Source organism: Procambarus clarkii, chromosome 78 (assembly GCF_040958095.1).
Source record: "Procambarus clarkii isolate CNS0578487 chromosome 78, FALCON_Pclarkii_2.0, whole genome shotgun sequence".
Taxonomy (NCBI): Eukaryota; Metazoa; Arthropoda; class Malacostraca; order Decapoda; family Cambaridae; genus Procambarus; species Procambarus clarkii.
Window position 1 is genome coordinate 3,028,219 of NC_091227.1, and position 24,347 is coordinate 3,052,565.

The window sequence follows — 24,347 nt, forward strand, 5'->3', positions numbered from 1 at the left end:
ATCTTGAATGTGGTGATCATGTCCCCCCTAACTCTTCTGTCTTCCAGCGAAGTGAGGTTTAATTCCCGTAGTCTCTCCTCGTAGCTCATACCTCTCAGCTCGGGTACTAGTCTGGTGGCAAACCTTTGAACCTTTTCCAGTTTAGTCTTATCCTTGACTAGATATGGACTCCATGCTGGGGCTGCATACTCCAGGATTGGCCTGACATATGTGGTATACAAAGTTCTGAATGATTCTTTACACAAGTTTCTGAATGCCGTTCGTATGTTGGCCAGCCTGGCATATGCCGCTGATGTTATCCGCTTGATATGTGCTGCAGGAGACAGGTCTGGCGTGATATCAACCCCCAAGTCTTTTTCCTTCTCTGACTCCTGAAGAATTTCCTCTCCCAGATGATACCTTGTATCTGGCCTCCTGCTCCCTACACCTATCTTCATTACATTACATTTGGTTGAGTTAAACTCTAACAACCATTTGTTCGACCATTCCTTCAGCTTGTCTAGGTCTTCTTGAAGCCTCAAACAGTCCTCTTCTGTTTTAATCCTTCTCATAATTTTAGCATCGTCCGCAAACATTGAGAGAAATGAATCGATACCCTCCGGGAGATCATTTACATATATCAGAAACAAGATAGGACCGAGTCCAGAGCCCTGTGGGACTCCACTGGTGACTTCACGCCAATCGGAGGTCTCACCCCTCACCGTAACTCTCTGCTTCCTATTGCTTAGATACTCCCTTATCCACTGGAGCACCTTACCAGCTACACCTGCCTGTCTCTCCAGCTTATGTACCAGCCTCTTATGCGGTACTGTGTCAAAGGCTTTCCGACAATCCAAGAAAATGCAGTCCGCCCAGCCCTCTCTTTCTTGCTTAATCTGTGTCACCTGATCGTAGAATTCTATCAAGCCTGTAAGGCAAGATTTACCCTCCCTGAATCCATGTTGGCGATTTGTCACGAAGTCCCTTCTCTCCAGATGTGTTACCAGGTTTTTTCTCACGATCTTCTCCATCACCTTGCATGGTATACAAGTCAAGGACACTGGCCTGTAGTTCAGTGCCTCTTGTCTGTCGCCCTTTTTGTATATTGGGACCACATTCGCCGTCTTCCATATTTCTGGTAGGTCTCCCGTCTCTAGTGACTTACTATACACTATGGAGAGTGGCAGGCAAAGTGCCTCTGCGCACTCTTTCAGTACCCATGGTGAGATTCCATCTGGACCAACAGCCTTTCTAACATCCAGATCCAGCAGGTGTCTCTTGACCTCCTCTCTCGTAATTTCGAACTCCTCCAAGGCCGCCTGGTTTACCTCCCTTTCTCCTAGCACAGTGACCTCACCCTGTTCTATTGTGAAGACCTCCTGGAACCTCTTGTTGAGTTCCTCACACACCTCTCTGTCATTCTCTGTATACCTGTCCTCGCCTGTTCTAAGTTTCAATACCTGTTCTTTCACTGTTGTTTTCCTTCTGATGTGACTGTGGAGTAGCTTTGGTTCGGTCTTTGCTTTGTTTGCTATATCATTTTCAAAATTTTTCTCTGCTTCTCTTCTCTTGTGTGTGTGTGAGTGTGTGTGTGTGTGTGTGTGTGTGTGTGTGTGTGTGTGTGTGTGTGTGTGTGTGTGTGTGTGTGTGTGTGTGTGTGTGTGTGTGTGTGTGTATTAAACTAGATGAGTTTGGTATTATCATTTAATCTTTACAATGATTCGCTGTAGCCTTAAGTATATATCTATAATATTTTAACCAAACTCAATGTTTCAGCATTCCTATCGTGCTGTTTAACAAAATATATTAGAGAACGTTCTTAAAGGATTCACGCTTTCAATTTGCAATATAATCTTCTCTTACTCCACATATTGTGCAGGATATCCCGCACAAAACTTAAACTTCTCACACCTTGCAACACTGAACTTGTGTGAGATTTCTATCTCATACCTTGTGATTTGTATAATTTGATTTAATAAATTTGCACAGTGTAGCATGATGCTGTCACGTCGCCTTCTTTCTGAAGCAATATACAATCTGATGAATTCTACTCTGCTTTCTTTATAATATAATATTTCTCTTTATGGCATCATGGATAATAGTTGGAGATGTGGCAAATTTTAATCCCACTAATCCCATATACAGTATTCAAAATTATTGGCCCAACTAAAACTGGCAAGTAGAATAGAGGACAACAACATAGAATATATGACAAAAATATTATTATCTTTTGTTTGATTTATCAAATTAAGAAGTAAACTTAATATTTCCTTTATTGTAACAATAACAAATCATTTGTCAAGTTACCTATGGATCTGTGAATGAGCGTACTGGCCGCTCCTATTTCAAGCCAAGAATATTTAGAAGTATTATTTATGAAATATTAGGTATTAATAAATGTGGATATTTGAGTGAAGTCTTTCGAGTGCAACACACATCCCGACTTACCACAAGAAAGTTCGTCGGAGTTATCATGGCAGTCACGGTCGCCATCACATTGCCACGTCATGTTTATGCATCTAGAACCATCCAAGCACCTAAATTCATCCTCAGCGCATGCATCTACGGAGAGAAACAAATTTATTGATACACACGCTTTACCCAGCAATGCGTTGTTGTGGTTCAGCAACGCATGCACGTTGCTGAGCCACATCAATCATTCTCTGTCTGTCAGTCCTCCCCACCATTCCTCCCTCCCCATCCCCTCGCCCTCCTAACTATTTCCCATTCCCCGTCCCCCTCGTCCTCCCAACCATTCACCCCTCCCATGTTTCCTTTTCCTCCCCACCATCCTCCACTCCCCTGTCCCATCGTTCTTCCCACCATTCCCCATTCCCCTCGTCCCCTCCACAATTCCCCCCTCGTCCTCCCCAAAATTCCCCCATCCCCGTCCCCTCGTCCTCCTAACCATCCCCCAATCCCCCATCCCCCACTCCGATATCCCTTTGTCCTCCTCACCATTCCCCCCTTTCCTGAGCCCTCGTACTCCCCACCATCCCCCACTCCTCTCTACTCTTGTTCTCCCTACCATTGTCCCCTCATCCTCCCCACCATCCCCAAATACTGTTCCCCTTGTCCTCCCCACCATTCTTCACTCCCTTGACCTATGCGTTCCCAAATGATCTGATGTTACCATCAGAAAAATGACAACAGCAAATGATCTGATGTTCCCATCAGAAAAAGGACAACAGCAAATGATCTGATGTTCCCATCACTGAAAAATAAGAACAGCTAAAAAAATCGAAATGAAAAACAAAACAAAAAAATAAACAAAAACTATACTCACGAAATGAACAGTATGGTAAACAACACAGTTCAATTCCAATGCAAAGTCACACAAAATAATTAAAACAAAATGAAATAAATCAAAATTTATGAAAATTCAATTTATCAATGCCATCAGAAACATTGAAATGGAATTGTAACATATTTAGAATAGCATGTGTTGCTTTTACGTGCAAAAGATGGCATTGTTTTTCCCCACCAAAATTGTTTTTACCTGTCACAGGTGTGGCATCTATATAGTAGGTATATAAAAACCCACGTATATTCGAATGTAACGTTGTGTCAAAATTTCAAAGCAATCGACGAAGAGCTTTTGGAGATTACAGGGTGTGTTTCTTTTATGTGCAACAGATGGCGGTGTTTAAAAAAAAATATTTTGACCTGTCACAGGTGTGGCATGTATATAGTAGGTATATAAAAACATGCACGTATTTGAATGCAACGTTGTGTCAAAATTCGAAAGCAATCGATAAAGATGTTTCAGAGATTTCCCACACATGAAAACTCACATGAAAAACACATTAAAGAAACATGTTTTTACCTGTCACAGAATGACATCTATATAGTTGGTATTTCAAAACACACTGATATGTGAATGGAACGTTGTGTAAAAATTTCAAAGCAATCGGTGAAGATCTTTCGGAGATTACCAATTTTGAACAAACGAACATTTACATTTTTATTCATATAGATTCTATTTTACACTATAAAACCTACTTGCAGCCTTTGCAACATAATTTTTATTCGTTATAAAACTCAACATTAATTGTATACACAGTTTTGCACTATAAACACCGTTCACAAAAGAAAGGGCACATAATGATAACTACTCTGGCAGTGAACTTTAATGCTGGACTATTTTCTGAACTACAGAATACTTGCTGGTTGGTAAATAAGCTACTGTTGTTACCATAAAACCATTCCTAAGGAAAAAAAGTCATAAATCCAACACCAAGCAAATGTATTATTATCACAAAATTACTAAGTAACTAATGGTCAGGTTCACATACTCGGTAAGCTCTCTTTTGATAAGTTGCTGATGATTGCTTTCGTCGGCCACTGATCTTGCCAGGACGGATTTATGTCTCACACTCTGGTAAATAATATTGTACACACTGTGAAGAATCCGTTAAATGAAACCCACCCTTATCAGCCTTAGGAGATCAGAGCTTTAATTATTTGATTTGTTACCACACGAAGGCAATCTTTTAAATTTTATAAATATGGGATTTTTTTCTTAAGTACATCTGGCACAAAGGGAAATCCATCAGTGGTTAGGATGGGTCAATGGCTCCTGGAAACCATGGTTCATTACCTGGGCCCCTCACAGGGTAGGATATGGGTGATCCTTGGATGGCCCTCGTTTTTCCACAGTTGTATTCATTGCTACTACAGTTTCTTTGGCTCTGATTATATTCTCATTCCTTTCATGATTACGAAAGATGTTTTCGGTGCTAAGTTCGTAAATTGGCTAATAACTCACTCGTTAATCTTATAAATTCAACTAGGTCTGGGACTCGATGAAGTTGCATTCGAATTCTTGAAAAAGACATGTTTACTGCTGAGGTTTGTTCGTCATGACTGAGAATGATAATATTACTGAACTAGCGGATCATCAGGCCATTAACAAGAAGGTTATTACAATGTTGTTGAATAACGAGTGGTGGAAACTCATTCGTTATACATACTTTTGGATTAGAGAAAAAGATTGTTAATTAGCAATTATTAGAAGGAGACTGGGAGTGACTACCGACGAGCGAAGACGTGCTTTGACACACACACCAGTCAACCCGTGCTTGAACTAAGTCCATTCTATCCAGCGGTCTACCCCAAAAAGGCATTCATCAATTTTAACATTCTGTTTATTCAAAAGAGAACTTTTTCATATAAATTAATATTATTATATGTTAGCATATTGGTCATATTTAGGCACTGGTTAGGATAGGCCAGGTGTCTAGGTTATGTTGGCAATTATTTGTAGTATGTGGGTGAAGCATTTACAACATTGTAGTTCAAACAAAAGTCGTCAGCGAAGCACTTGTTTCGGAAGTGTTCGGACGTCATCAGTTGGAAGTCATGCGTAAACCGTTTTTCATTCATAAAAAGGGGGTTTGGCGGTTGCATGGAATGAATTTTGGGTCTTTGTTTGGAGGATAGGCTGCTCCAGCTGGTGGTTGATGGCCATATGATTTGGCTGTCCATGACTTGGTGTCTATGAGTTCTCATTCAACGCAGATGTAAGACAGCTGATGTTTATAATGGGTATGCGTGCAAACTCTTGAAAAAGACATGTTTACTGCTGAGGTTTGTTCGTCATGATCGAGAATGATATTGTTACTGAACTAGCGGATCATCAGGTCGTTAACAAGTAGATTATGTCAATGTTGTTGAATAACGAGTGGCTGCGCCGGTCAATCTCAACTGAACCAGTTGGGCCCATTCCTGCTGTGGCCACTCCTTGATATTGGCTACTTTTTCGAAATGTTCGAAGAATCTTTCTGCCTCTTCGAGCACAAACAGGGGAATATCCTTTTCCCTAACCATATTATCTGGTGGGTGTGATACCTGGGTGATGCTCTCTGGCAACCCTTGTTCAATCCTTTGTTCAGCAAAGGTTCTATTTGCTTCTATCTGCATTTGTTTGGTCCTCTCTTTCTTTTTCCACCTCTAGTCTGGCTTTCTCTTTTTCTACCTCCAGTCTGGTTTCCTCTTTTCCACCTCCAGTCCGGTTTTCTCTTTTTCTTTCTCTTGTTCATTTTTCATCTGCAGTTCTAACTTCAACCTTTCCAGTTGGAACTGTCTCTCCTCACGCTGCATCTGGAGCTCTAGCTGCAATCTTTCCAAGCTCCTATTCCGGCTACTCCTGCTTCTGGGATGAAATAGCGGCTATCTGCGGCTACTCTTACCACTCCTACTAGTTCCCTGGGATCTCACTTCATCCTGCCCATCATCCTCCTTTCCCCTTTCAGCTCCTTTCTGGGCTTCTTATTCTGTCGCTTCACTCTTGGCTCTCGGCTGCCTTCGGATCTCATCCTTCATCCCAGCCACTTTAGATGCCTTCAACCTGATGTCACATCTTTCCGCTATCTGTTTCAACTGATCCCTGGTGCAACCTTCGAAGTCCTCAGGCTTGCCTGATGCCACAAACGCTTGCACCTTATCCATCGTGTCCTGTGAGTCTTCCCAAGAGATAGAATATACACCTGCGGGCACAAAGTCTACTTATTTCCACAAAGGGTGTACCAATCCACTCCCGGACAGGGTGTGGGTGTGTCAGTTTACTCTCCCGGATACAGGCCCAAAAATATTATTATGTGTGTTGTAGGTAGGGTGCGTACGTCCCTTCCGTATAACCAACCAAAACCCGTAGAGTGCTTGTACTTTGGTCAGGAGATCACCTTGTACGCTTTCTGCTCTAGGAGAGGGGCTCAGCGTCACACATTTAGGGGGTGTGGCTCCAACACTGGCCTTGTTGTCACGTGTACACACCCAATTCGAGCCGCTGTGACTCCGCATTCTCTCCTTGGTTGGTATGACCTCCTCAATCCCCCTTTCTTTGAACTAAAAATTCTGTACCACCCTGTCTACAGCTGTGGTTCTTTCTCTCCTACTTTCTGGGAAGCCTCACTAGGACATGGGCAAACACCGGGAAACTATATACATTTATTTACACAGTGAACATGTAGAACATACATACAAGAATAATAATATGACTCCAACACTCTATGCTACTATAGTCAGGTTGCATTTAATCCCACCAGGACTCTATCAGCTGCTTATATCAAGTTGTAGCCCAACTCCTGGCTTACCACTTATGCTACCAACCGCACTAGTGGGTTAAATCTTGTAATACAATATGGCACTATCAGCCCTGGAATATATATAAATATACACAAGGAATCCAGCCTAAGTATGCAACAACATAAACATCAATATAAAATTTCCTTGATTCAAACGTCCAATTACTCACCTTCCACTGCGTCATGCATGCTAATTGTCGCAGACCTTGGCGCCATCAACAATCCTGGTGCCAAACTACAGCAGTTGACCCTCCCATTAAATAGAGTTTCCCATCTTTTAGTGAGTGAAGCCGGGACAGTGGAAGACGTAGGTCGACCTAAAGGTGCTAGCCAATTGGGCTGGACAAGTGCTGTGGACTTTACTCCTGGAAGGACTTGCCAAGTGGGCTGGTCGAGCACTGTAGACTTTACTCCTGGAAGGTACTAGCCAAGTGGGCTGGTCTAGCGCTGTGGACTTTACTCCTGCAAAGGCTGGCCAAGTGGGCTGGTTGAGGGCTATAGACTTCACTCCCGGAGGTGCTAGCCAGTGAGACTAGATGAACGCTTCGGTTGAACGCTGTAGACTACGTTTCTGGAAGGTAACAGAAAGTGGAGCTGGTCAGGCGTTGCCTATTTTGTTGCTTGAGCGTACCAACAGTGCGCACGAAGACCTCATCAGAGGCACCTTGTGGTCGTCATCTGTAAAGCAGGCCAGCGTAAGGGCTAGCAACGCCAATCCGGTTGACATCGCATAGACTTGTAAATATTATAATGGTGATGGGAAAATAATAATGGGTTATTTTAAGTGTTCTTTTACTTTTACCTTTAAACATTACACTATATTCCCACCAAGATTTGGTTTCTCTGAACTTGAGTAGGATCATAGAGATTATGAAGAACCCGGTTATTGTTGGAAATTTCCAACACTAATAAACTACTTTTGTATTATAATACATCATCATCATTATATACTAACTACAGTAGTTAATTATTTCACTAACGGTAGTGTAAACATAAATTAAACCATTTCATCTGCATATTAGTGCTAGAATTCTCATGAAATCGAGTAGCAACATTGCGTCAGATAATGTCTAGTTAGACACGTTTATTACCAATGTGTTAGAGAATTGAATGTGGTTCTCTAAAATTATCAGTATTTCGTGTAATAATTACCTACGGATAATATGACTCCCGATAATCTAAAACCGAGAGTTATTAACTGAAATTGTTATCAAGTAGCAGTTTTATCTGTTACGTGCGAATGCCATGGAGAGAATAAAATCTTCTCCATTTTTCGTTTAACACCATTAAACGAGAATATGATAATATTTAAGTCCCTATAATTGCAACCCAGTTCTCATTAACGTATTACATCCATAATTGCGCGGAAAAGAATTATTCGTGATTAATAATTTCAGGGGTGAATGCGAGAGACGGGTTGAGGGAAGGCGGAGACGCCATTGCACACGAGGCACCCCTTGCGTGAAGAGTGGCGAGACACGTGGTAGTGACTGGGGAGTTTTTATCGACAAGAATTACGTTGATACCCGGTTAACAGTTAACAATTACTTATTCACGTGTTCTATAGTGCCCAGCCAGTTAATAATGCGTCAACAATTGAAGCCACGACCCGTAATTACACGTACACACCAGTGGACGCCTGGGACTGGCTGACGCGGTTTCAGCAGACCTCAGTATTTGATACGCTCATGTTAAGTATACCATTCTCGTTTGATGCATAATCCTAGATTGTATATTTGTGAGTAGTCTGTCGTTATACAGCAAGGATACCTAATATACAACGTTAGTTGAATTTCAACAATTTCTCCATTTTCATGAATATTTTAAATAAATCATAGCCTAATCAAATGCTACTTAAATTTCTCTAATTTCAGCGTGTATACGAGGAGTCGACAAATTGTTTCTCATCATTCATGATATTCACCTCGGGTTCTTTCTTTAATGGGATCCTGTGACCACGAGGACAAATGACGAAATGGCGTTACAGAAATTGTCTTACAACTAAGACATTCATTTTGTACAAATTTATCTAATATTATTACTAATTTCCATATAATTCATATAGGATCTTTACATTGAATAAATTATTGCCAGAAATGATGATTTGGTAGTTAATGTGTTTTGCTCTGAATGTTGCTCAGTAATTCATAATCTTTAATATTCATAATTTGAGTTATCATATCTTTGAATCTATTGTAGTTTAGATTTACTATGTTACTAACTCAACAATGAAATAGTGATGAACCACACGGGTTCCTAGATATATGTGAACTTCTAGAATTACCCCCCCCCCAATGTTGATATTTGAGGCTTTGACTTTAATTAATTAATAATACAGTCTATTCATTATTTTCAAGTGATTATTCATTTAATTAGTATCCATAGACACTGGTTCTCTAGTGTCATTCTAATGATCACTTTTATTCGTTTTCCCTCTTTTCTCAAAAGTGGGTGGTCCTTCGATTTATTAAATACAATAAGCAAATAATTGAATATATGAGTCAAGCACCAGAAATCCAACATTATGGTCCTTCGAACCGGATATAGTAATTAGTCATAACTAATCACCATGTGAAGTAGTTTAAACTAACCACATTTATTAATTGTGGCTACCGGCAGTGTACCACATAGGTTAGCCTAATTCACACCAATTTATTTGCTGTGTGATGGTAAAGCGTTGGTGTTCGGCTGTTTCAAAAGCTAGGGGCAGGGCCTCGTCACATTAAAGAAAAAAAAAAGAAAAAAATCTGGAACTTTCGTCTGTGGTAAGGTAATGGGAAGACACACAAAGCACAAGTAAATTTAACAATGAAATTTTAATTACGTTAGAAAAACAAGACATGAATAAAATTAAGCATAAAATATACAAGGCAAGTCAATAAACAAAATAATAAGAATAATCACTGGCAAATGAAAAGTTACATTAAGACAAGTGAGTAATAGCAAAATAAATAATAATGGAGCCGGAATATTGGCTTCGAGCTGCCACCTCCCTTAGTACACGAAAGCCAAGGCTTAGTCTACCAATGAGAGATGTCAACTGCAAGGAGCACTGGGATATTCTGACGACTCTGGGCCACTGCAGCCCAGACATCAACTTGTGGCGGAGGGTGGAGGGCAGGTGCGACAGGACACCAGCCAATCAGCGACAGGCAGGCAATGGACAAGCAGTTTGCCGGTTTACGGTTGCGGGCGGTAGCAGGTGTGCCGGTGTGCTGGATACGTTTTGCTCTCTGGGCAAAACGTTTTGGAGATACTTGCTGGATATATCTTCTATATTATCTGTTGTTGTTACGTACTTTGAAGGGAAGAGCAGGCTCAATCTCTCTTGAAAGAGATTATCGTCACAACTCTCCCCCGAAGCCTGCGGTTCTGGAAGAAGTACGTCGTTATGTGGTGGAGTAATAGGTGGAGTTGCTTCTACTTCATAAACTCTGGAGAGGGCATCGGCTATGATGTTGTCAGAACCCTTGATATAGCGGATCTCCAGGTTGAAATCTTGTAGATATAAAGCCCATCGTAGAAGACGCTGGTTAGTAAATTGGGCTTGATGTAAGAAGCGGAGAGGGTTGTGGTCTGAGAAGATGGTGGTAGACCTGGCACCTTGTAGGTATGGAGCGAAGTGTTGGAGATTTAGGACGATGGATAGTAGCTCCTTTTCAATAGTGCTGTAGTTCCTCTGGTGGGGTTTCAATTTGTAGCTGTTGTAGCTGACAGGTAGAACCTCCTCGCCTCGTTGCTGCATCAGGACACCACCAATGCCGGTACCACTGGTGTCGACATGAAGGACGAAAGGCTTGGTGATATCTGGCGAGGCGAGAATGGGATTAGAACAGAGGAGGAATTTGAGTTGTTCGAAAGCAACGGTTTGCTGCATGGTCCACTTATACCGTTGCTTGGGACTGGTTAATATGATTAAAGGTGTGGCGACTGTACTGAAATTTCTCACAAACCTACGGTAGTAGGAGGCAAGACCAAGGAAGCGCAGGAGCTGCTTCCTGGTGGTAGGCTGTGGATAATGCTAGATGGCTTGAGTGTGTGAGTCTAACGGAGCTAGGCTGCCACTCCCAATTACATGACCCAGATAACGCACTTTACCTTTCGCGAAGGTGTACTTGCCAAGGTTGATGGTGAGGCCGGCTGTCAGGAGCTTGGCGAACAGTCATCGCAGCTGGAGCAGATGTTCACTCCAGGTGTTGGATGCTACGACGATATCATCCAAATAGGCGTACGTGTTATCCAAGCCCTGGATGACACGGTTGACAGCTCTCTGAAAGGTGGCCGGGGCATTACATAGTCCGAAAGGAAGGCGTTCATATCTGAAAAGACCAAAAGGAGTGATAAAGGCAGATATTTCTTTGGCTCGCTCCGTTAAGCACACTTGGTAATACCCCTTGTGCAAGTCCACTTGGGACAAGTACTGGGCATTACCAATGGCGACAAGAATGTCATCTATCCTTGGCAAGGGGAATGCATCCTTGACAGTCACATTATTTAACTTACGATAGTCAGTGCAGTCTCACCTTACCTTGGGGTTTTGGCACCAAGATACAGGGTGAGGCCCAGGGGGACTCACAAGGTGTAGCCAGTCCATGATCCAAGAGGTACTGCACCTCAGCACGCATGACTTCCTTCTTGCTAGGGCTGATTCGGTAGAAGGGTTGACGAATCGGCCGGGTGTCGGGGAGCAGTTGGATGTCGTGCTGGGTAACATTACACTCTTGGGGGTCATCTCGGAACAACTCCTGATGTTCTCTGAAGATCTTGACGAGAGGTGCACTATGATTGTCCTGAAAATAGATTGGAAGATCAGTAAGGATTTCTGAATTAGAAAGCGCTGACTCCTTGTCAGTGCTTTCGGAAGGAGAAGCAGGGAAGGTCTCACTGTGGATGTATGGTTCTGTAAAAGCAGAGTAGTTAAGCATGACAGTGGGAGGAGTACCATTATATAGCTTCAGGAGGTTGACGTGGCACAGCTGGGTCTTCCGCCGCCTATCTGGAGTCTCTAGAACGTAGTTATGGTTGTTTCTGCACTCCTTGATGCAGTAGGGTCATGAAAACCTGTTTTGTAAAGGAGAACCTGGGATAGGAAAGTAAGCAAGTACGAAGTCTCCCGGCTTAAATTTTCTTACTTTGCTGGTCTGGTCGTAAAGAGTCTTCATCCTCTCCTGTGCTTTCAATAGATTATCTTGGGCAAAACTGTGGACTCTCTCTAGAATGTGTTGTAGGTTTTGAAGAAATTGGGGCACATTCTGATGCTCACTGAAGGTGGCATCACGTAGAGTCTTTGAAAGCCTTGAGGGGAGTACGGCACTTACGTCCGTAGAGCATCTCATAAGGAGATACTCCTAGGGACTCATTGGGAAGACTTCGATATATGCACATTATCAGATCTATTTGCTTATCCCAATCCTTAGAGGTTTCATTACAAAACTTCTTCAGGAGTGCTTTAATAGTCTGATGACTACGCTCAAGAGAACCCTGTGAAGCAGGATGATAGGGGCTGGACAATACCTGTTTGATGTTGAACTCCTCCAGTGTCCTTTTGAAGAGATCACTGGTGAAGTTGGTGCCACAGACGCTCTGAACCTCCCTCGGAAATCCATACTGGGTGAAGATCTTCAGTAAGTGCTTCACAACCGTAGCAGTCGTAATGTTCTTTACTGGAACTGCTATGGGGAATCTGGTGGTAGGACACAGGATGGTTAAGATATAGGCGTTACCTGAACTGGTCCGAGGTAAAGGACCAACACAGTCTATAATAAGTCTGTGGAAAGGTTCCGCAGGCACCTGTATGGGAATCAGTGGCGCTCTGGGAATAGAGATGTTCGGTTTACCTGCCAACTGACATGTATGACACTGTTTGACGCTATTTACCATACCTGGCCAGTAGTAGTCTTCACGGATTCCATGGTAGGTCTTGTTGAATCCGTAGTGGGAGAGTGCTCCGTGGGCCAGGTGTAGAATAGTGGGCCGCAGGCTGGCAGGAATCACAAGTTGTTCAACGTTGGCCCAATCGTCCTCCTCCTTCAGTTTACTGGGTCTATATCTGCGGTAGAGCAAGTCGTTCTCTAGGAAGAACCCAGGAATACTGTCGGGTTGAGTCTCAGCCTGGAAAAATAATGGTGTTAAGGTAAGATCTTCCCTCTGTAACTTACGGAACTCCAACTTGGTCAGATTCGGGGGAAGTTTCTGAGGGTCTTGAGGGACAGCGGTAGCAGTAGAGTCAGCTGGCTGTGATCGTGCGGCTTGTGCACGGGTGGTCACTAAAACCGGAGGAGAAACTTCATCACTCTCTTGAACCTTTGCTGGAACATACTCAAATATAGGATTATCCGTCACAGAGGTACACACCTGGGGTTTGTCCATGACGATCAGGTTGGTCGGTTGCAGGTCTTCTGTCAAGTCGTTGCCCAGGAGAAGTTGCACTCCAGGCATGGGAAAAGGCTTTTCCCTGACGGCGACTTGGACTTCTCCGTTCACGAAAGGACAATCCAGGTGGACTCTGGCGAGAGGATAAGGAGTGGTAGCAGTGAGGTCAGTGATGAAGACAGTTTCTCCGGTGTAGGCGATGTTGTGCACAGCCGACTTCAAAATAATCGATTGAAGAGCCGCTGTGTCCCTCAAGATCTTCAATTTGAAACGTCCCTCCGGATTTGAACCGTTGGCAGAGACAGTTCCAGTATACAGGTGTTTACTGAAAAGAGAAAGATCATTAACATGAACACCAACATTCATCACAGGCTTACCGGACTTAAAAGGAGTTGGTTTGGGTTTTGGCGTTTCGGTGGTTCCTTTGTATTGAGACTTACCACATTTATCTATGGTATGTCCATAGAGTCTACAATACTTACAGTACAATTGCGAGCCAGCTTGATCGGTACTCACTTTCTCGTAACTGTACCACGACTTCTTACTGGAGGATGGTTCTGGTGTCAGCCGGTGGATGAGGCTGTAAGTGTCAGCTGACTTAGCACACTTTAGGTAGTCGGTTTCTTCTTTATCTGCTAAATATAGACGGACAGGAGGCGGCACACGCCTCAAGAATTCTTCAACTAGCATCAGGTTGACGAGTTCTGCAAAGGTAGAGACATGTGCTGCTTCCAGCCATTTCTTAAAATATCTCCTTTTGGTGTTAGCAAACTCCAGAAAGGTAGTGGTACTTGCCTTCAGGTGGTTACGGAATTTCCTTCGATAACTTTCGGTGGAGAGAAGGTAGGCGTCCAACACTGCTTGTTTCAGAGTCTGGTAGTCATTCTCAGACGCCAAAGTACTGAGTGTGACTGCAGCTCTGTAAGATGTACTCTGAGAAGTGTGGGCCATTGGTCGGCAGGCCAACTGAGTTGATTTGCAAGGGTTTTAAAGGTGGTGAAAAACACGTCAACGTCTGTTTCTACAAATGATGGCATTAACTTACTTGCATGTGATATATTAAAACTGACGGGAAGATTGGCGGTAGCTTGCTGGCGTTGACCGAGGTGTGAAGTTTCCAACGCGAATTCTTGTTTACGACATTCCATAGTCAGGGTTGCTTGTTGTCTGTCGTGTTCGTGTTGAATCTCCAATTGGCGTTGTTTTGTTTCAAGCTGTACTCGTTCCCGCTCACGGAGTATTGCAACCTCACGCTCCTGGAGGGCGATTTCACGTTCGTGTTCTTCTTTCCTCAAGGCAGCTTCACGTTCCTTGAGGGCGATTTCACGTTCTTGTTCTTCCCTGCGTATGGCAGCCGCTTCCCTTTGTTGTTCGAGGGCTTCCTTTTGCTGCTCGCGTTCAATCTTGGCCAGCTCTACTTTGAGTTTCATCGTTGCCAAATCAGTTTTATCTGCAATAAAGTAAGTTTCATGAGTTTCAGAGTCTATCTTACCTTGCTCTAAGAAATGATCCAGTAACAGGTTGTGTATTTCACTTTTGTTGGCTTGGTAGGGAACTGTTAGTTGATATTCATGTGCAAGAGTTTGTAATTCAGCCCTCTTGGCATGACTTAAAGTCCCTATTGCACCTGCTGGATCTGCACGGAAAGCTTGGAGACGAAACATGGTGGAATTAGCAAATAAATGCACAACGAATATACCGTTGTGATATGGTGAATGTCAGAAACAGGACAACGTGGCAACCTGGTACCTATCCTGTGGAATCTTTAACAATTAAAGTTAATTACAAGATGTTAAATGAATAAGTAAATCAAGGTCGCAGGAAATCTTGTACCCGGTACTCATGTAAGAGGATAAGGGCAAGAAAATCCTACTAAACAAGCGAAACTGAGTTTCTAAAACAAATGAAACAGTTAATTGCCTCAAAAGAAAATTGGTAGTCCAAGAATGTAGGCATACCTTGCCGAGTCTCTATAGGACATAAGCAAGTTTTTCCCACTGAAATTAATATGATACTTACAGAATTAGCGAACTTTTGTGCTCTGAAAAAGAAAGCTAATTCCCTACCAATGTATGTATCATCATCTCTGACTGACGTGTAGGGGTGCGAGGTGTCAACTGCTGAAGAGAACTGCTGCTGAGGTCCCAATTCAGCAACTAAAGTTCGTGCTAGAGGAACTATGGCCCTCTTTATCCTCCTACAGTCAGATTGCAGAAGATTAGGTGCACTTGACCCGGGGGCAGACCACAGTACCAGGGTACCAATATGATGATCTGTCGAAAATATGAGAAATATCCTAGGGACAAAAGATGGTAAACAGGAGTAATAACACGGAGGGAGAGATGACCAATTAAGAGAATGACTGAGGCCTACAGTCACCACGTAATCCAAAGTTGTCTCACCTTCACCATATGCTACTCTCGGAATGCACAATACGCACAGCACCATATAAAAATAAAATTGAATACGAAAAATAGTGAAAGCTACGTTACCAAAGCCAAATACGCTTACCATAAATTAATACTTGGCACCAGTACCTGAGTGAAGCTCCTAGGGCAGACCCCCACTTTATGTGACGGTAAAGCGTTGGTGTTCGGCTGTTTCAAAAGCTAGGGGCAGGGCCTCGTCACATTAAAGAAAAAAAAGAGAAAAAGCTGGAACTTTCGTCTGTGGTAAGGTAATGGGAAGACACACAAAACACAAGTAAATTTAACAATGAAATTTTAATTACTTTAGAAAAACAAGACATGAATAAAATTAAGCATAAAATATACAAGGCAAGTCAACAAACAAAATAATAAGAATAATCACTGGCAAATGAAAAGTTACGTTAAGACAAGTGAGTAATAGCAAAATAAATAATAATGATGCCGGAATATTGGCTTCGAGCTGCCACCTCCCTTAGTACACGAAAGCCAAGGTTTAGTCTACCAATGACAGATGTCAACTGCAAGGAGCACTGGGAAATTCTGACGACTCTGGGCCACTGCAGCCCAGACATCAACTTGTGGCGGAGGGTGGAGGGCAGGTGCGACGGGACACCAGCCAATCAGCGACAGGCAGGATATGGACAAGCAGTTTGCCGGTTTACGGTGGCGGGCGGTAGCAGGTGTGCCGGTGTGCTGGATACGTTTTGCTCTCTGGGCAAAACGTTTTGGAGATACTTGCTGGATATATCTTCTATATTATCTGTTGTTGTTACGTACTTTGAAGGGAAGAGCAGGCTCAATCTATCTTGAAAGAGATTATCGTCACAGCTGCTTATACCTCATGTATAAAGTAGCCATTGTGGGACACAGTCAATTGCCCACAACACTCAGATCTATACCTCACACTGAGGTAAGAATCTTCAGGTCACCAGGAGCAACAGCTCATAATTTCTATAATAATTCCACATTAACACCTGTGTTAGAGTGGCCTCACTACCTAACTATTATTTATTTAGGTGATAATGACATCCATCCTACTCGACACCCAGCCGAGGTAATTAATCACCTTAAAACAATAATTTCCTCATTTAAACTTGTTAGCAGTTCCGTAGTGTTCACATTGGTGGAACCTCGCCAACTGAGCAATAATAATCGTTGGGGAGTGAGTCCAGAATATTACCAAAGAGCTGCCAAATATATAAACTTTAGGCTGAGGAAGAGAGTATGATTGGATGCCACTTACATTCAGTTTACAGCCAGACCATACAGGCAAAACCTGGCAAGAGATGGTGTACACCTGTCAGGTGAGTCTAGGTCACATGTAGTTGACAAATTGATCAACACAATCAATCACCATAAAAGGCTGTGGCTGGCAAGCCAAATTAATTGTACATAATTGTATTTTCACCTGTGTGTGCAAGTGCACCTTTATATAAACTATAAAATCTAAAAAAAACAAAAACACAGCACAACTATATACTCACATTATTGCACCACAAATTAATCTATGCCAATCTTTATTAGGTAGGAATTTTGGCTGTGATTGTGCTGAATTTGGCACAAATGCAGACTAAATAAATTTGTAGTTTCTTAGGTAGAAATTCTTACAACTAGTCTTAACTAGTTAGTAGTGCATACATTATACATTCTTGTGCTGACCCTATCAAGGGTGGGATTCAACTTTATAGCAACTCTGATTAGAGTATATTCATATTAATTATTTGTGTACTCATTATTTGTATGTATGCATTTTGAGTGCTGCTGAATGATCACCATTACATCTAATGGTGATAAAGATGAGCTAGCCGGAAGAAAGTTAATGGTGAAGTTCAAGCACTGCTCAAAATCCTTAGCTACTTATTGTTAGGTAGGTACATTTAACCTCGAGTGAGGTAGAGTGTAATTTAGCCAGATTAATTTAGGCTATACTCAATATTACTTGTCAACTAATGAGCAAGTACCCAAGCTTCATTAGTAATACTTATTCAAGTCCTATGAAATTTGGACTTAAAGCCACCATGGCTACTCCTGAACAATTAAGTAGAACCTATATTGGCCTCAAAGGTCATTTAACTAGACCAATTAATAAGTCTGATACCTTGTCTAAAGCAACTTCCATTGATTACTATCGACTAGAAACATCAGTGAGAGTAGCTGATCTAAAATTTGATCAAGTTAGATCTACAAGCCAGACTTATCTCAACCTACTGAATGCAACTGAAACTGATCCTGAGTAAATAGATCAATTTATAGCAGATATTTCTCAGTATGAAGATGAGACTCAAGATAAACTTGACATACTATCCAATATAGTAACACAATCTAAATCTAATGCAAATAATACTGTGTCTCAGTCCAGTAATCAGTTACCTGAGGTTTGTCTACCTACTTTAGACTTACCTACATTTGCAGGGCTGGATGAAGAAAATTGGGACACATTTTGGACTTCATTTGAAGTTCATATACATAAGAAATCTTCTCTTGACAGAATTTCTAAATTCTCATACCTGATTAGTCTTCTCAAAGGGGAGGCTAAAAAGGTCATAAATAACCTAGCTCTCACTGAGAGTAATTATGAGGAAGCTATAAAACTATTAAAGTTGAACAATTGCAACAAGGAGTTGAGTATAGCCAACCTTTATTACCAGTTACTGGATCTGAATGCACCAAGTAACCGACCAGACTCACTTCAAAGCTTCAGGCTAGAAGTAGAGTCTCTAATGAAGGCCTTAGGTACTAAAGTTGATGTACCAGCCTCAGAATGGTCAATCAAGTTACTTTTGCAGAGTAAATTGCCTCGAAATATCTTAGCAGAAATCTGCTCACACTATAAAACCGAGTTTCTCACTCTCGAGTAAATATTCGAGGGACTGAGAATAACGGTTAACAGGTTGAAGACTCATGATAAAATTAAATCTGAGTCTAAACCACCTAACATTGACAACTCAGTCAAACCCAAATCGACTTTGAATAAGTCCAATAAATTCAAACCTAAGACTACTCCATCCACTGGAAAAAGGAGTGGTAGTGTAGGTATTTATTCTGTATCTCCTTCTGACGTTACAACTGATATGTCTACTAAAAGGACAAATTCAGCCAGAGAGAGACAGATTCTGTTTAGTGGTCAAGAACATGTCCCCTACAAATGCACTGTTTATCCTAACTTTAATACCAGGATTAAACGGCTACAAGAATTACACAGATGCACCAAGTGCATGGGTTCCCATGATCCCAGTAAATGTGTAGTGCAGCTACGGTTATGCAGTAGATGCAATAAAGGTGTACATCATTATGCCTTATGTAGAAAAACTTCTACACAATCTATGACACCTGGGGAGAATTCTATGAATTCTACCACAGTACAATATTGCAAGGTACATCAAGAAATAAATGTACTTGCTACTGAGTCAGGCAATAATACCACTCTGCCTACAGCTCAACTCAAACTAATTGACAGATATCTAGAGTTAACACTAGAGGTCTCTTTGATCAAGGATCACAGAAAACCTTCATCACACAACAATTAGTCAAGCAGTTAAAATTAAAACCTGCCAAAAGTTTGAGACTGAATATTTCTGGGTTCTTGACTAATAGTGGACCTCGTGAATACCAAGTAGTCAAGGTGTTAGTGAGACTTGGATCTTCCACTAGTCCAATACAAGCGGTAGTAGTAGATAAACTTCCTTCAGACCTGCAGGTCACAGGACTAGCTCGCACTACGAGATATCTTAAACGAAACCGCATGAGGCTAGCAGACTACAAAATAAATTCTGACTGCCTCACAGATGTTGGTATACTTATAGGCGCTGACCATTATTATAAATTTATAACGGGATGCACCAGACAACATGGAATGAATTTGTTGTCATCTGCTGGAGGCAAATTGCTACCTGGACCTGTGCTTTTCCAACAAAACCCAGCGTCAACCAACCAACAATCTAACAATACAATAGTGGCGTGACTAGGCTTGGAACAGTCATCCCAACATTTCAGAGAAATATCTGAAGATAATGAGTCTGATCCACCTGTACATCGTCTGTGGGATTTAGACACTTTCGGTATTATCCCTGAACAGCCAAGCCCTGATGATATGTGGACTTACAAGCAATATCTGGATACAGTTGTCTATAAGGACAAACAATACTGGGTGAGACTACCATGGAAGTTGAATCATCCACAACTTCCAGTTAATTATTTCATGGCAGCCTCTCAATTACAGTCTCAATTAATACGGCTGAAGAAATAGCCAGACAAATTGAACATGTATCATCAATTAATTCAACAACAACTCAATAGTAAATTTATCGAAGTTGTTGATAATGATGACCGAAAAATAGGTCACTATTTACCCCATAACGCTGTGGTGAAAGATTCATTGACAACGCCAATACTATTGTCTTCAACTGTAGTGCCAAAGTGAAGCCAAACAGCATGTCCTTGAATGAATGTCTCCAAACGGAACCTAGCCTAACACAAAGGCTACATGATGTACTATTACGATTCCGCACTGGTATTTTCGCTTATACTGCTGATATCAGTAAAGCTTTCCTTAGAGTAGGCTTGCAAGAAGAGGATCGTAATTACACCAAATTTCTCTGGATTAAGGACCCACTGGATCCTGACAGTGATGTCATAACCTACCGATTTGCCTCTGTGCTATTCGGAGCGACTTCCTCCCCGTTTCTACTTCAAGCCACATTAGATATACATTTGAGGAAGTCAAATAGCCCTTATAAAACAGAGATCAGTGACAACTTGTATGTCGATAATTTCCAGGGAACTACAAATGACAAATCCAAATTGGTAGAAATTTACCATGAGGCTAACCGTGAGTTATTAGGAGCCAATATGCCACTACAATCATGGGCCTCAATCAATAAATCATTAAACCAGATAATCGAGAAAGAATTTCCGTGTTATCAGGTGCCTAATCAATTAAAAGTTCTGGGCATGGAATGGAACACAGGTACTGATGAGATGAATGTCAAGTCAGTACAAACCAATAATTCATCCATTACCATGAGAAAATTACTCTCGTATGTCAATCAACCATTAGACCCTTTAGGCTTACTTAGTCCTATATTAATAAGGGGCAAACTCCTAATGCAGGAATGCTGGCAGAAACATATGGGATGGGATGATCCGTTGCCAATTGAGTTGCAGGATAAATGGCAAATACTCGCAAAGGATTTCAATCAATTAGGTGTTTTGAAATTTCCTCGTAATGCTTCAGGACAAAACTTACCCACAAATTTGCACGTTTTTTGTGATGCCTCTGGCAAAGCGTATGGCGTTGCAGCCTACTTAGTCAATAGTGCACAATCAATTTTACTCACATCTAAAGCAAGAGTTGCTCCAATCAACCTTGAGGTTACCTTGAGGTGCTTCCGGGGCTTAGCGTCCCCGCGGCTCGGTCGTCGACCAGGCCACTCAATAATATCCACTTTGGTGAAATCGTAGTGTGGTCAGACAATGAGGCAGTCTTACAATGGGTAAGAAATAACAACAACAAAACTCCCTACGTTAGTAACCGCGTTAGGGAAATTCATGAATTATCTGCTGGATATAAATTCAGACATGTCCCCACTAAGGACAATTCTGCAGATTACTTATCTCGAGGGTTAACATTAAAATAGCTAATCAAGTCTTCGATGTGGTTCAATGGACCTTCATGGCTTGTTAGTGGTCAGTGGCCCAAACAGAAGCCACAAGTCATAGTGACCAGTATCACTACTCCCATGAAGGAACCAGAACCTCATCGAATTTCAGCTATTAATCCTCACAATTATTCTAACTTGAGTAAATTATTAAGAGTGACAGCACATGTGTTTGACTTTCTTGCTAAGATAGGAATCAGACATAAATTTCCCAATCCTATCCTCTACTGGATCAAACGTGCACAACAAGAGACATATGGAAGTGAATATGAAAATCTTCCAGATAAATTAAGCAAGTCTCTAGGTATCTGGTATGATACCAACACTCATAATATATTAAGGTGTGGAGGACGTTTGCTTCATGCAAAAATTGATTTGGATGCGAAGAATCCGATCCTTCTACCACGTCACCACATTATTACAAAAACTTCTAGTTTTACATCACCATCAATATGGTACTTTGCATGGTGGAGTGTTAGACACTCTCACCGACCTAAGACAGAAATATTGGCTTCCTCAAGGTCGTCAAACCGTCAAATCAATCATTAAGTTCTGTGTAATCTGCAAAAGATACGACGCTCGAGTGTGTCCTTACCCAGGACCTCCACCACTCCCTAAGGAGAGGGTAGTCCATCTTCGTCCTTTTGAGACCACTGGTGTCGATTACACAGGAGCCTTGCTTCTCACTGGCACTCCAGATAAGATACCAGTGAAAGCTTATATTTGCCTCTTCACGTGTGCTACCACACAAGGCGTACATCTAGAAGTGACTTCTGACATGAGTGCCGTAGCCTTCGTCCAAGCTTTTCGTAGATTTGCAGCTCGTAGATCCTGTCCCAAACTAATGATATCTGATAATGGTTCAAATTTTGTGGCAGGGTAAGCCTGCCTATGAGAGATATGGAATCATCCAAAAGTGCAGTCTCTCCTGCAGAGACGACAATGCCACTGGAAATTTATTGCTCCCAGAGCCCCCTGGCAAGGTGGGTTCTACGAACGTATGGTAGGGACTGTCAAGAAATGTTTAAGGAAGACCTTGCATCGACAGAAAATTAGTTACTCCAAACTCCAAACACTTGTCGTGGATATTGAGGCGCGAGTCAACAATCGCCCATTAACTTACCTATCAGATGATTTCTCACAGAGAGAACCCCTGGGTCCCTCACATTTAATACATGGAGGCCTGCTGAGCCCTCTGATACCTTTGGCATAAGAGCACCCCGTCGACCCTTCCCATGTAACCAGGAGTGACTTAGTAGAAAGTTACCAACATCTCTCGAGAGTAATTGAAAGGTGGAATGAGGTGTGGACTCGAGAGTACCTCACAGCTCTACGAGAGTACCATTATGGAGCTTCGAGCCCCAATAATAAAGTTCAACTCAAACCAGGAGACCTAGTATTGATTGACAGTGATGGATCAAGGTCAGAATGGCCTATAGGCAAAATTGTTGCTATCCACCCAGATCACCAAGGCATCCTGAGAGTAGTGCGGGTTTTGTGCCGAGGCACTACTACCCTAAAAACATTAGAGAAGTTAGTACCTCTTGAATTAGCAGAACGAGAGTGTTTAACAGAACCAGCTTCACCTAGTTTCCGAGGACAACAATTGTGATCCACTGAGCACCCGCCCAACTAGTGCAGCTGCTCAACAATGCAAACGGAAACTACAAGCCTATTATAGCTCTGACTAAGAACAAATAATTTCACATCCAATTTGGGTAATCATGATGATGCTGTGTTGTGATGTCAAGTAACAAATCAGTTACAAGTCACAATGACCCAAGACATTCGCCTCACAGTGGATTCTCAGTTACTTTAAATTGTATGATTTAATCCTTAATTTGTTTGTGTAGGCTTTCAACTATAACATTATTTCATCTAGAGCATCTATGAGTTTGCAAAACTTTAAGACTTAGTGACATAAACGTTACATGTCATAGTGACACCAGTCACAGAGTACATTGTAGGCTTTAGTAGTCATTAACTTTAGATGATTAACAATTCCACGTTTTCATTTAACATGAGTTCCTTTACAAGACTTAAATTCTTGTATGTCCTTGACAATTACGGGACATCCGTTATGTGTGTACTAATGTACTAACATACTGACCTTAATACTAACTTCGGGATAGGTACATCAGTACTCAACATTGCACTGCGATCCGAGTTTTCTACCCCCGGAGTTATGTTGGAAATTTCCCACACTAATAAACTACTATTGTATTATAATACATCATCATCATTATATACTAACTACAGTAGTTATTAATTTCACTAACGGTAGTGTAAACATAAATTAAACCATTTCATCTGCGTATTAGTGCTAGAATTCTCATGAAATCGAGTAGCAACATTGCGTCAGATAATGTCTAGTTAGACACGTTTATTACCAATGTGTTAGAGAATTGATTGTGGTTCTCTAAAATTATCAGTATTCCGTGTAATAATTACCTACGGATAATATGACTCCCGATAATCTAAAACTGAGAGTTATTAACTGAAATTGTTATCAAGTAGCAGTTTTATCTGTTACATGCAAATGCCATGGAGAGAATAAAACCTCCATTTCTCGTTTAACACCATTAAACGAGAATATGATAATATTTAAGTCCCTATAATTGCAACCCAGTTCTCATTAACGTATTACATCCATAATTGCTCGGAAAAGAATTATTCGTGATTAATAATTTCTGGGGTGAATGCGAGAGACGGGTTGAGGGAAGGCGAAGACGCCATTGCACACGAGGCACCCCTGGTGTGAAGTGGCGAGACACGTGGTAGTGACTGGGGAGTTTTTATCGACAAGAATTACGTTGATACCCGGT